The sequence below is a fragment of the Anas platyrhynchos genome, chromosome 3 (genome assembly GCF_047663525.1).
Source record: "Anas platyrhynchos isolate ZD024472 breed Pekin duck chromosome 3, IASCAAS_PekinDuck_T2T, whole genome shotgun sequence".
Lineage (NCBI taxonomy): Eukaryota > Metazoa > Chordata > Aves > Anseriformes > Anatidae > Anas > Anas platyrhynchos.
The window spans coordinates 69,050,327-69,061,111 of NC_092589.1; positions in this window are offsets into that span (position 1 = coordinate 69,050,327).

Below are 10,785 nucleotides of genomic sequence, written 5' to 3' on the forward strand. Positions count from 1 at the left end.
CTCTGCTTCCCCCTTATTGATACCTTCCTTCCATCAGGGACTTGCATAGTAACAATCTGCTATTTCAGCTACTGTTAGGGAGTGTATCCACACACACACTGAGTCAATACTTAATTGCTGCAGTACAGTGATCAGCTGCACGCCCAGCAGATCATGTTTGCCAACTGGAACTCTGTTTTTGCTATTTGCCCTTGCATGGTGACTGTAATTTTAAAGTACTGGAGATAGTCTTTGTCTGAATACAAACAAAAATCCAGAAGGAAAAAAAAAAAAAAAGAGTTTTATAACCTGAAGGAAAACAAAATGCAGCAAGTAAAAAGTATTAGTTAACACAAATTCAGAGCTCTTGTAGTGGTACCTGTTGTTAGTTAAGGCCAAATCAGTGCTTGGAGCAAAGTCTCTCTTAGCACTTCCAAGAGGTTGGTCTAGCATGACAGAAATCTCACTGCTCTAACCTCAAGCAGATAGCAATCAGCCCCTGATATCTGACAAGTAATTATAATTTCTTCTCCTTGTGACAGCCAAGCACGGGAATGAGCCAGCATAGGTCTTGTTAACTAAGCTGACTGTGGCTCAGGAGATGCTGCTGTGGGAATAGGTAAAGCATAAAGCATGTGGATCAGGACAACAGTCTGCAGGAATTGTCTGAAATCTTGAACTTTGTGTTTAAAGGTTCTTTTGACCCTCTCTGGCACCAGAAGATAACCCCATGCCATGATGCTTATCCTTCTCTAAGAAGAAACCAAACCAAATCTAGCTGGCAATGACAAAATCCATAGATGCTTTAGGAATGACTGCCTGTAAGGACAAATCACGCTGAGTACCATTTTACATGGATATCCCTGATAAAGATGTTCTAGGAGCAATAACAGAGTATGAACCACAGCTTTCAAACTCTTTTATTCAGATTTTGTTGGTGACTGCCTAAATGATTTATACATGTACCATTTTGAGCATGAAGCTAAAAATACTTGCTCTAGTGGTATTTGCACTATTATAGGAAGAAGTTTTATAAGTGCTGCTAGATAATAGGTGCATAATGGGAAGAGTAACATTCTTATAATTCAAATTGATGGAGTTAACCTAATCTCTAGGAACTTTAAATAATGGAAAGTATGCCCTTTCTCATTTTGGATCTGTCAAAACAATGGAACGGGGCCAGGTCTATACTAAAAAAAGTTTCTGTTACCTTGAAATCTGAAAGAATTTCAGCATGAAGTTCCAGTGTCCTGAATATACCTGTAGTCTAGACAGATTTTGTTATAGGCTTCAAGATTGTATACACACTGCTAGGAACAGTCCATTTTCTATAATTAGATTTTCCATCTACCCACTGTGATATGGAAGTCTTCAGTAAAAATAAACAATAAAGTCCAAACATCTAGCACCTATTGAACAAGAAATGTTTTGCAATTTCTAAAAGTTAAAAAAAAAAAAAAAAAAAAAAGTGATGAGGAGAAATGAGAACTCTTATTAAAGAGTAATTTAATTGGATTTCAAAAAATGAATAGTATGCCAAAGAAGTTCACAAAGCAGACAGAGTCCTTAAAAAAAATCAATGCATGGAATCTAGCCTTGTTGCTTGTTTCTGAGGAATTAAAGCACTGGTGCGTTCCTGGTAGAAAAGCAGTTTCCTTAGTAATCTGTGGAAGTTAAAAAAACACAGAAACAGAAAAAAGATTTAGTGGCATACATGCTTAAAGTAGTAATAAAAATGCAATTGAACTTTACTAACACATTGAATCCCAAGTCACGACTAACAGATTAAATCTGAATCTAAGACACCACATAGTCCCAAGCTACCCCATAGCGAAGAAACTCGACAAGGAGTGAGGGTCAGGAAGTTAAAAGCAATCCCTGCAGAAGTCAATGGTGTTGTAAATGTCATTCTCCAGTGCTAATGGCGAGCACTTGTCTGGTTCAGAGGGTCTTCTTCAGAAAGGTTTTCCGATTTGCCTCTGTCCGTAACAGGAGTTAGGGTTGGTTTTTCTGAGTGAGAATAAACAGAGGTGGAAGAAGGGGGGTGGGCTGCTGTTTTAATGTAAGCTAGGACTGGAGATCAGGTTGAGTAACTGACAAAGATTCTTCTTTCTGTCACGCATTAAGAAGATCATATAGCTTTATGTAAGGGTAGATTTTTACATCAAAGTCTAACGCCTGATTAGAGATAATTTAGGAAGTCAGGCAATGTGAACAGATATCCAGCCTGACTGGGTGGAACAAAATCAGAATTTCAGGCTCTGGAAAGTTCGGTTTACAGATCTACCAGGCAATATATCACTGGAAATGCACAGCTTTGTTTGTTTGTTTTGTTTTTGACAGAAATCCTCCTCCACAAAAACAATTCTTGTCTCTGTCATAGCCTAAATGAGAATGCTCAACAGTAAGCACACTTCTCACTAATTTGCTGCAGTTTGTGCAAAACCTTCCTGGTTTCCCACAGACCTGGAGGAGCAGTATGGTTAAGGTATTATTAGATGTTGGGACCAACCATAACTGACACGGTTATCAGCTGGGTGACCGCTGAGATCTTTGCCATCCCTAAATTCAATAAGCTTTCAGTATATACTTCTATGAACAAAGATATTGCTACAGAGCAATGAAAAATAAGCCAGCAGATGCTGAAATCCACTTTTTCTCTTCTGTTATGTTGCAAGTGGGTCCATGTCCTGCTTTCTGTACACATCATGTTTGAGTCTGCTGGTAGAGCTAAAGAAGATCTACCATCCTAACACTGTGGGGGGAAAGTGCTTCCATATGTAACAGCAAGTAACCTGAGCTACTGTCAGCTAGAAGCAATTGAAAAGTCACATTTTACTTCACATGCTGATCATTTAGTCTTCTGTATTTTCATCCAGTGCTTAGCAGTATTCACAGGCTGTCATACACATTGCAATTAAAAGAAGACACAGTTATGAGAAAATTACTAGTTCTTTACATCTACTTTTAGTTTCTGTGCTGTTTTCTATGTCGGTAGAGAATACAACATTGCATATTGCTCTTTTATCAAATTCCATCAAGTAGCATTTGCTGGTACTGATTTCTTGTATCTTAAAACTCTTCACGTTCTAGGAGCTACAGTCATGACATTTCTGCAGCTGGCATACCCACAGTACCGATTATTTAAAAATAGGATGGAAAACGTGATTGCCTAAGTGTACCTTCAATTTCCTTCAGAGCCCTCCTCTTGATGAGGGACCAAGGTTAGGTTAAAGCTGACCTCCTGGCCTCTTCTCTGAACGTTTCTCTGCAGGCGATGGAGCAGAAGTGTCAGTTCAGAAGCAATACCATCGTGGGAATGATGGTTCAGTGCCAAATTTGGCACTGGTGCCAGTGACAGAGATTCAAGCTGACACTGAGATGCAAGGTCTTTTAAATTAGTTTGGCATCAAACATCCAAAATGCTTGTCGTCATTGTCCTGTAATGCAAACAAAACAGCCTGGCAGACCCTAAAGGCTGTGGTGTTTTTCTCTTGTCAGTCTGGTTTCTCAATGTTCACTTTTCAAATGCACATCCTTTATCTAAGTGCCTCGTTGGAGCTCTTGGAGGATGCAGAGAAGGTTCCTACCCACGGCACAACGAGTGGGACTCTGGGTGAGCTTCCCCCCGGTTTGTTTCCTTAGTTGAAACAGTGTTAGTGGTTAGAAATGGCATACTGGAAAGAAAGGTCTGAAAAGTCTGTATTTCTCTGACAAAAAGGGACAATGTCCCAGCCTGTGATGAGATGTGGCTCTTACAGCCACCACCCTGGCAGTGGTGCCTCCAACTCCAACCTTCTGCCTTTAAATGAGGAATTCCTCAGGTATCTCCTCTCAAAATTCAGTGAGGAAAAAGCTTTCTGAACAGCACTGTACCTAATTAGATGCTATTAGTAGGGAAAGTGGAAAAGGTTAACTGAGTTTCTATCACCATTTAGATGCCTAAGGACTTGCTGGATCGAGGCTGGATAGCTCTCAGGCTTAACCTGAGGTATATAGGTAAGTACGTGTCTGCATGAAGACCTGTATCTTTAGCTGCTCTGAGTCACTGGGTGCACCCTGGTATTTATAACACTTTGTGATGCTAAAACTAGCCTGAGCCCTTAGATTCTTTTCCAAGCAAGCCAATGAAGGAACTTTGATTTTAATGATTTTCTGTTAGCATCAATGTAAGATGGGTTTAAATAAATCACAGTAAATAGCAATGCACTAGACAGCCTGTATCTTTAGCCATCTCAATTTACATGTCTGAAAATGAAAAAAAGAAAAAAAAAAGAAGTAGAAATATGCAGGAATGCGGGATCATTCCTTTCTCTCTTTGCTAAATGACAGCACTGTTTCATATTAAACAGCAAAAAGAATCAGACTGATCAGCCACCCACACACTTTCTTTGAAGCTCTCATAAATTGGATCAACATTTAGAAAGCACGGCAAGTACTGGCATTTAAGTAATATTATAAAAACAGTCAAGCTGCGATAGTGAATATGTATCCTTCCTTTGTACATTAGCTTCCCTGTGCACACATGATGTTATGAGACACTGCTCAGCAATACAAGAACATGATTTTTATGGGAATTTTGCAAACAGAAATCATATCTTCTTTTATGTGCACGAGAAATGCAGTTAATCTCCCTCTCTCCCCAGCACCAGCTATTCACAAAGCTTCTCCCTCTGGTTCTGTAGTGTGCTCTGAGCCCGGTATCTGCATCTCCCAATGCAGGAGGTTAGCCAGGAGCTTCTGTGCGCAGCCTACTTCTTGGTCCTCCCACACCTCCATTTAAACTGGCTTGGATCCTGGCATGCCTTGGGAACAGCCACAGCTATTGCTGAGCCATATTCCCCCCTCGTCGAAAGTGACGGGCAAGTTCATTGCTTCATTGGTGGTATGTATCCTCTGCTTCCAAAGAAGGACAAATTAAATAGAATAAAACTGTTTTAAGATTTGTTCATCTCCAAGACACATAGCTGCCTTTTCATCCTTTTTTTTTTTTTTTTTTTAATACATATATATATAAACAATGCAGCTGCTTGAAAACAAGCTTGCGCTGTCATTTTCCCTCAATGATATTTCAAGGAAAAGTCGCTGTGAACAGGCAGTGGCAGTCTGTCATTCTGCTCTTCTGCCTTGGGCTGTTATATATGATTTGTGTACACACACAAAAAAGGATTTAGGATGATCTCTTTATCATAAAGAGGCTGGTCAGATGCATTAATATCCTTTAAAAGAACACCTGGCCTTTAATTTTTACCCTTTTTAATGTGCCAGTCCCTCATAGCACCAGTCTCATCTCCATTCAGAAAACATCAATTTTGCTGTTGAGACTCCATTTTTTTATTTTTTTTTAATTTTTTTTTAATTTTTTTTTTATCCTTGATTTTTCAATAGAGAGGAGAGTTAGCAAGTTATGGTGACCTTGTTCCTATTCCAGCTGAAACTTTCCAAGCCAGCGTGATGAACCCTCATGAACGCATTGTCCAGGAACATGCACTGGTGGCCTCCTTCTGAAGCCACCCCACAGCTGGTTCAGAAACTCACCATGTGTGCAAGTTCTATCACAGAACAAAGCATCAGCATGTGCAAGAAATGTGTCATTCAGTTTGAGTCTCCAGCTACCTCACATTTGAAGCCAGGATGTATAGGTTAGCACAACATATTGCAACTACCTGAACTGTAGGTTTTCCACCAAAGTCCTTGTCACCCCACTTGGAGCACTTCAGCTCCTAGAGGAGGGCGACCAGCAAGGTTTTGAGTGTAGGGAAAGTTGCTTTCTATGGAGATGGGTGGAGAATCAGTTAATGAGATTCACAGGGCTCCCTTTATTCCAGCTTGCATGCTGATGCTGTTTGTGAGCCTGACAGCTTTCTGCAGCTGTTTGCCAGCGATCACCAGAAGTCATAATTCTAATTTCTTTGGTCTGTATCATCTGACTGCCTCATCTGTGCAGGCTACGGGAGCCAGGCAAACGTGCACCGCCCATGAGCAGCTGTGAAACACGAGACTTGCTTGCAGTGTGCTGAATGAAGGGTTCACGGCATGAAGAAAAAGCTCACCCCAAGGGCAATCAGTGTCTCTGGGCAAGACAGTGCTTCCCCCCCTCATAGAATCATAGAATCATAGAATATCCTGAGTTGGAAGGGACCCTTAAGGATCATCAAGTCCAACTCTTGACACCGCACAGGTCTACCCAAGTTCAGACCATGTGACTAAGTGCACAGTCCAATCTCTTCTTAAATTCAGTCAGGCTCGGTGCAGTGACCACTTCCCTGGGGAGCCTGTTCCAGTGTGCAACCACCCTCTCTGTGAAGAACCCCTTCCTGATGTCCAGCCTAAACTTCCCCTGCCTCAGCTTAACTCCATTCCCGCGGGTCCTGTCGCTGGTGTTAATGGAGAAAAGGTCTCCTGCCTCTCGACACCCCCTTACGAGGAAGTTGTAGACTGCGATGAGGTCTCCCCTCAGCCTCCTCTTCTCCAGGCTGAACAGGCCCAGTGCCCTCAGCCGTTCCTCGTACGTCTTCCCCTCCAGGCCTTTCACCATCTTCATAGCCCTCCTCTGGACACTCTCCAACAGTTTCATGTCCTTTTTATACTGTGGTGCCCAGAACTGCACACAGTACTCGAGGTGAGGCCGCACCAGCGCAGAGTAGAGCGGGACAATCACCTCCCTCGACCTGCTAGCGATGCCGTGCTTGATGCACCCCAGGACACGGTTGGCCCTCCTGGCTGCCAGGGCACACTGCCGGCTCATATTCAACTTGCTGTCTACCACGACCCCCAGATCCCTCTCTTCTAGGCTGCTCTCCAGCGTCTCATCGCCCAGTCTGTACGTGCAGCCAGGGTTTCCCCGTCCCAGGTGCAGGACCCGGCACTTGCTCTTATTGAACTTCATGCGGTTGGCGATCGCCCAGCTCTCCAACCTATCCAGATCCCTCTGCAAGGCCTTTCCACCCTCATTCGAGTCCACAACTCCTCCAAGTTTGGTGTCATCAGCAAACTTGCTCAAAATGCCTTCTATTCCTACATCCAGATCGTTTATAAAAATATTGAAAAGTACCGGCCCTAAAATGGAGCCTTGAGGGACCCCACTGGTGACCGCCCGCCAGCCTGACGCAGCCCCATTCACCATAACCCTTTGGGCCCTGCCCGTTAGCCAATTGCTCACCCATCGTATGATGTTTTTATTTAGCTGTATGCTGGACATTTTGTCCAGTAGGATCCTATGGGAAACCGTGTCAAAAGCCTTGCTGAAGTCCAAAAAAATCACATCAGCTGGTTTCCCTTGGTCTACCATACGGGTGATCTTATCATAAAAGGAAATCAGGTTAGTTAGGCAGGACCTACCCTTCACAAACCCATGCTGGCTGGGACCAATGACTGCTTTGTCCCCCAGGTGCGCCTCAATACGTTCGAGAACCATCTTCTCCATGATTTTACCAGGCACTGATGTGAGACTGACAGGCCTGTAATTGCTAGGGTCTTCTTTCTGACCCTTCTTGAAAATCGGCACAACATTTGCCAGCTTCCAGTCTACCGGGACCTCTCCAGACTCCCAGGATCGTTGAAAAATAATTGAGAGAGGTTCCGCGATGACGTCCGCCAGCTCCTTCAGCACCCGGGGATGAATCCCATCCGGACCCATGGACTTGTAGGGATCCAGGTGGAGTAGCAGATCCCGCACACGTTCAGGGTCGGTTGGGAGTTTGTCATCCCCACCGTCCCGGTCCTCCAGCTCGGGGCACCCTGGGTCCCGAAGCCCATCATCGGCATTGAAGACAGAGGCAAAGAAGGCGTTAAGCGTCTCTGCTTTGCCTATGTCATCGTCTGTGAGAAGACCTTCCCTGTCAAGGAGCGGCCCTACGTATTCTTTAGTTCTCCTTTTTCCATTCACATATCTAAAAAAACCCTTTTTATTTTCTCTCACAGACACAGCCAGCTTCAACTCTAGGTGTGCTTTAGCCACACAAATTTTCTTCCTACAGACACGAGCAGCATCCCTGTATTCTTTCCATGTCACCCGGCCCTCCTTCCAGTAGCGAAACACTCTCTGTTTCCGCCTAATCTCCGTAAGAATGTTCCTGTTCAGCCACGCCGGCCTCCTGCCGCGCCTGCCTGACTTGCGGTATTTAGGAATTGCCTGTTCTTGTGCTTCTAGGAGGCATCGCTTAAAGAGTGACCAGCACTGGTGGACATCAAGGCCTTCAAGAGCAGCTTCCCAGGGGACCTTGCTGACTAGTTCCCCGAGCAGCCTGAAGTCCGCCTTCCCCATATCTAGGGATGAGGTCTTGGTGGCACTTTTCCTTCTGTCACCGTAAATTTTGAACTCAACCACTTCATGGTCGCTATGACCGAGGCGGCCACCAATCACCACATCTCCCACCAGACCCTCTCTGTTTTCTAGCAACAGGTCTAGGAGGGCACCTTTCCTAGTTGGCTCCGTCAGCACCTGCACCAAGAAGTTATCATCTAGGTGCTTCATGAACCTCCTGGACTTGCTCGTGTCAGCCGTGTGGCACTCCCAGTTAACGTCTGGCAAGTTGAAGTCCCCCGTAAGGACAAGGGGAGTTAATCTCGAGGCCTCTCTTAGTTCTGTAAAGAATAAGTTATCGGCGCTATCGTCCTGATAAAAAGCTCACCCCAAGGGCAATCAGTGTCTCTGGGCAAGACAGTGCTTCCCCCCCTCCACCCAAACAGGCACATGAATGCCTTCTGCCTGGGAAGACTTCTCCAAACAACTGTTGCTTGTGAAAGTTAACGAACAGAGCAGGCCAGGGAGCATTTTCTCTTCGAAGAGAAGTCATGATGCCCGCAGTGTCACGCTGGATCCTATCTTCTGCCTTCAAGGCAACAACGTTTATCCGCTTATTAAGAGGCCCAATAGATTTGGTCTACTTGGGCTAAGCAGAGACCATGCAATTCATTTCACTCCAAACTGGAATTTAAAGCAGAGTTTAAAACTGCAGACCCAGAAAATTGATCTTAAAAAACCCACTCAACTCTGCGAAGAGCTCGTAAACCTAAAATTAAAGCTTTAAAATAAATGCAAAAGCCATCATCTCCTGCATTATGTTTCTCAGTTATACCAATTTAAAATTTTCACACCAAGATAATCAGAGCAGCCCAGCTCCGTGTCAGCAATATCACCTACACTAATGCCCTGCAAGCACCGTCACAAACCCTCTCAGGTGGGATGCCAGGTGCCAGCATCAGCCACTGGACTTGTAATCAATTTTTTCTGTCAAGTGTAACTTCATTCTTGTACTCTGTGAATCTATCACTGTGTACAGGGACAGCTGTACACACATTTTACAGAGATAAGTGAGATGAAACCACTGACAATGAATTCACTTTCTGTAGATGCACAGTACTTCTCCCCTGTGCAGCTGTAGCAAAGGCAGGACTGGAGCAAAGTAATGCAAAGCAGGAGGAAAGCAAAAGCAAAGAGATGTTTAAGACCTGCTATTGTTTCTTGCTCTGGAAGGGAGCTCTGTTTCCCTATCATAAACTTTGCTGTCTTAGCGAGGGATTGTTCTGGATGTTTCCACCACTGTTGTCTCAGGAGGTTGACCCACCCCAAGCCGTTCGATGATGATGATGACTACAGTCTTCAGTTTCTCACTGCTGTCACCCATGCAGGCAGCTGGTATTTGTATTCCCAGTTCTCCTCTGCCATATCACAAAGGTTTACCTGATCTTTAAAGTGCCCCCAAATAAGCTGGACTTGGAGGAGCCCCTGTAGTTTCTCAATAAAGGGAAAAGTACAGATGAACTACACAATCCTGTACTCGGCTCTGGTGAGGCCGCACCTCGAGTACTGTGTTCAGTTTTGGGCCCCTCGCTACAAGAAGGACATCGAGGTGCTTGAGCGGGTCCAAAGAAGGGTGACGAAGCTGGTGAGGGGCCTGGAGAGCAAGTCCTATGAGGAGCGGCTGAAGGAGCTGGGCTTGTTCAGCCTGGAGAAGAGGAGGCTCAGGGGTGACCTTATTGCTCTGTATAAGTACATTAAAGGAGGCTGTAGAGAGGTGGGGGTTGGCCTGTTCTCCCATGTGCCTGGTGACAGGACGAGGGGGAATGGGCTAAAGTTACGCCAGGGGAGTTTTAGGTTAGATGTTAGGAAGAACTTCTTTACTGAAAGGGTTGTTAGGCACTGGAACGGGCTGCCCAGGGAGGTGGTGGAGTCACCATCCCTGGAAGTCTTCAAAAGCCGTTTAGATGTAGAGCTTAGGGATATGGTTTAGTGGGGACTGTTAGTGTTAGGTTAGAGGTTGGACTCGATGATCCTGAGGTCTCTTCCAACCTAGAAATTCTGTGAAATCCTCGGAGCTAAGCGATGGAACTAATTATTTCCAATACTGAATCATGTCATATGAATTCACTAACTAAACAGTTACTTAAAATTAGAGGGGAAGAGAAGAAGGAAGAAAAGGTGTTTTCAAAATAAAGAGAGATGGCTACAGAGGCCAGCAGTGAGTGCTCTGTTGATAGCAGGCTGAGTTATCTGCATTTATTCTAAAATCTAGCAAAACATGAATAAGCAAGTTCTTATGTGCTACTGAAGTAGTAGAAAATACCCCATTATAACCTTTTGTAGTCTTATCATTAATAATATGAGTATCTTCTTTTTTCCTCTTGTTAGACCATTTGAGCCCAACCAGAAGTTCTTCAAGGTTCTCCATTCACCACACGAGCTAGCAAATGGCTCTCCCTAGCTCCAGGGTCACAGATCTCAGCTCAGTTCAAGACCACGCTTTTGGCAGAGGTAGCCCTCCCAGCAGGCAGGTTCGCTCACCGCTGTGACCATTTGTCGAT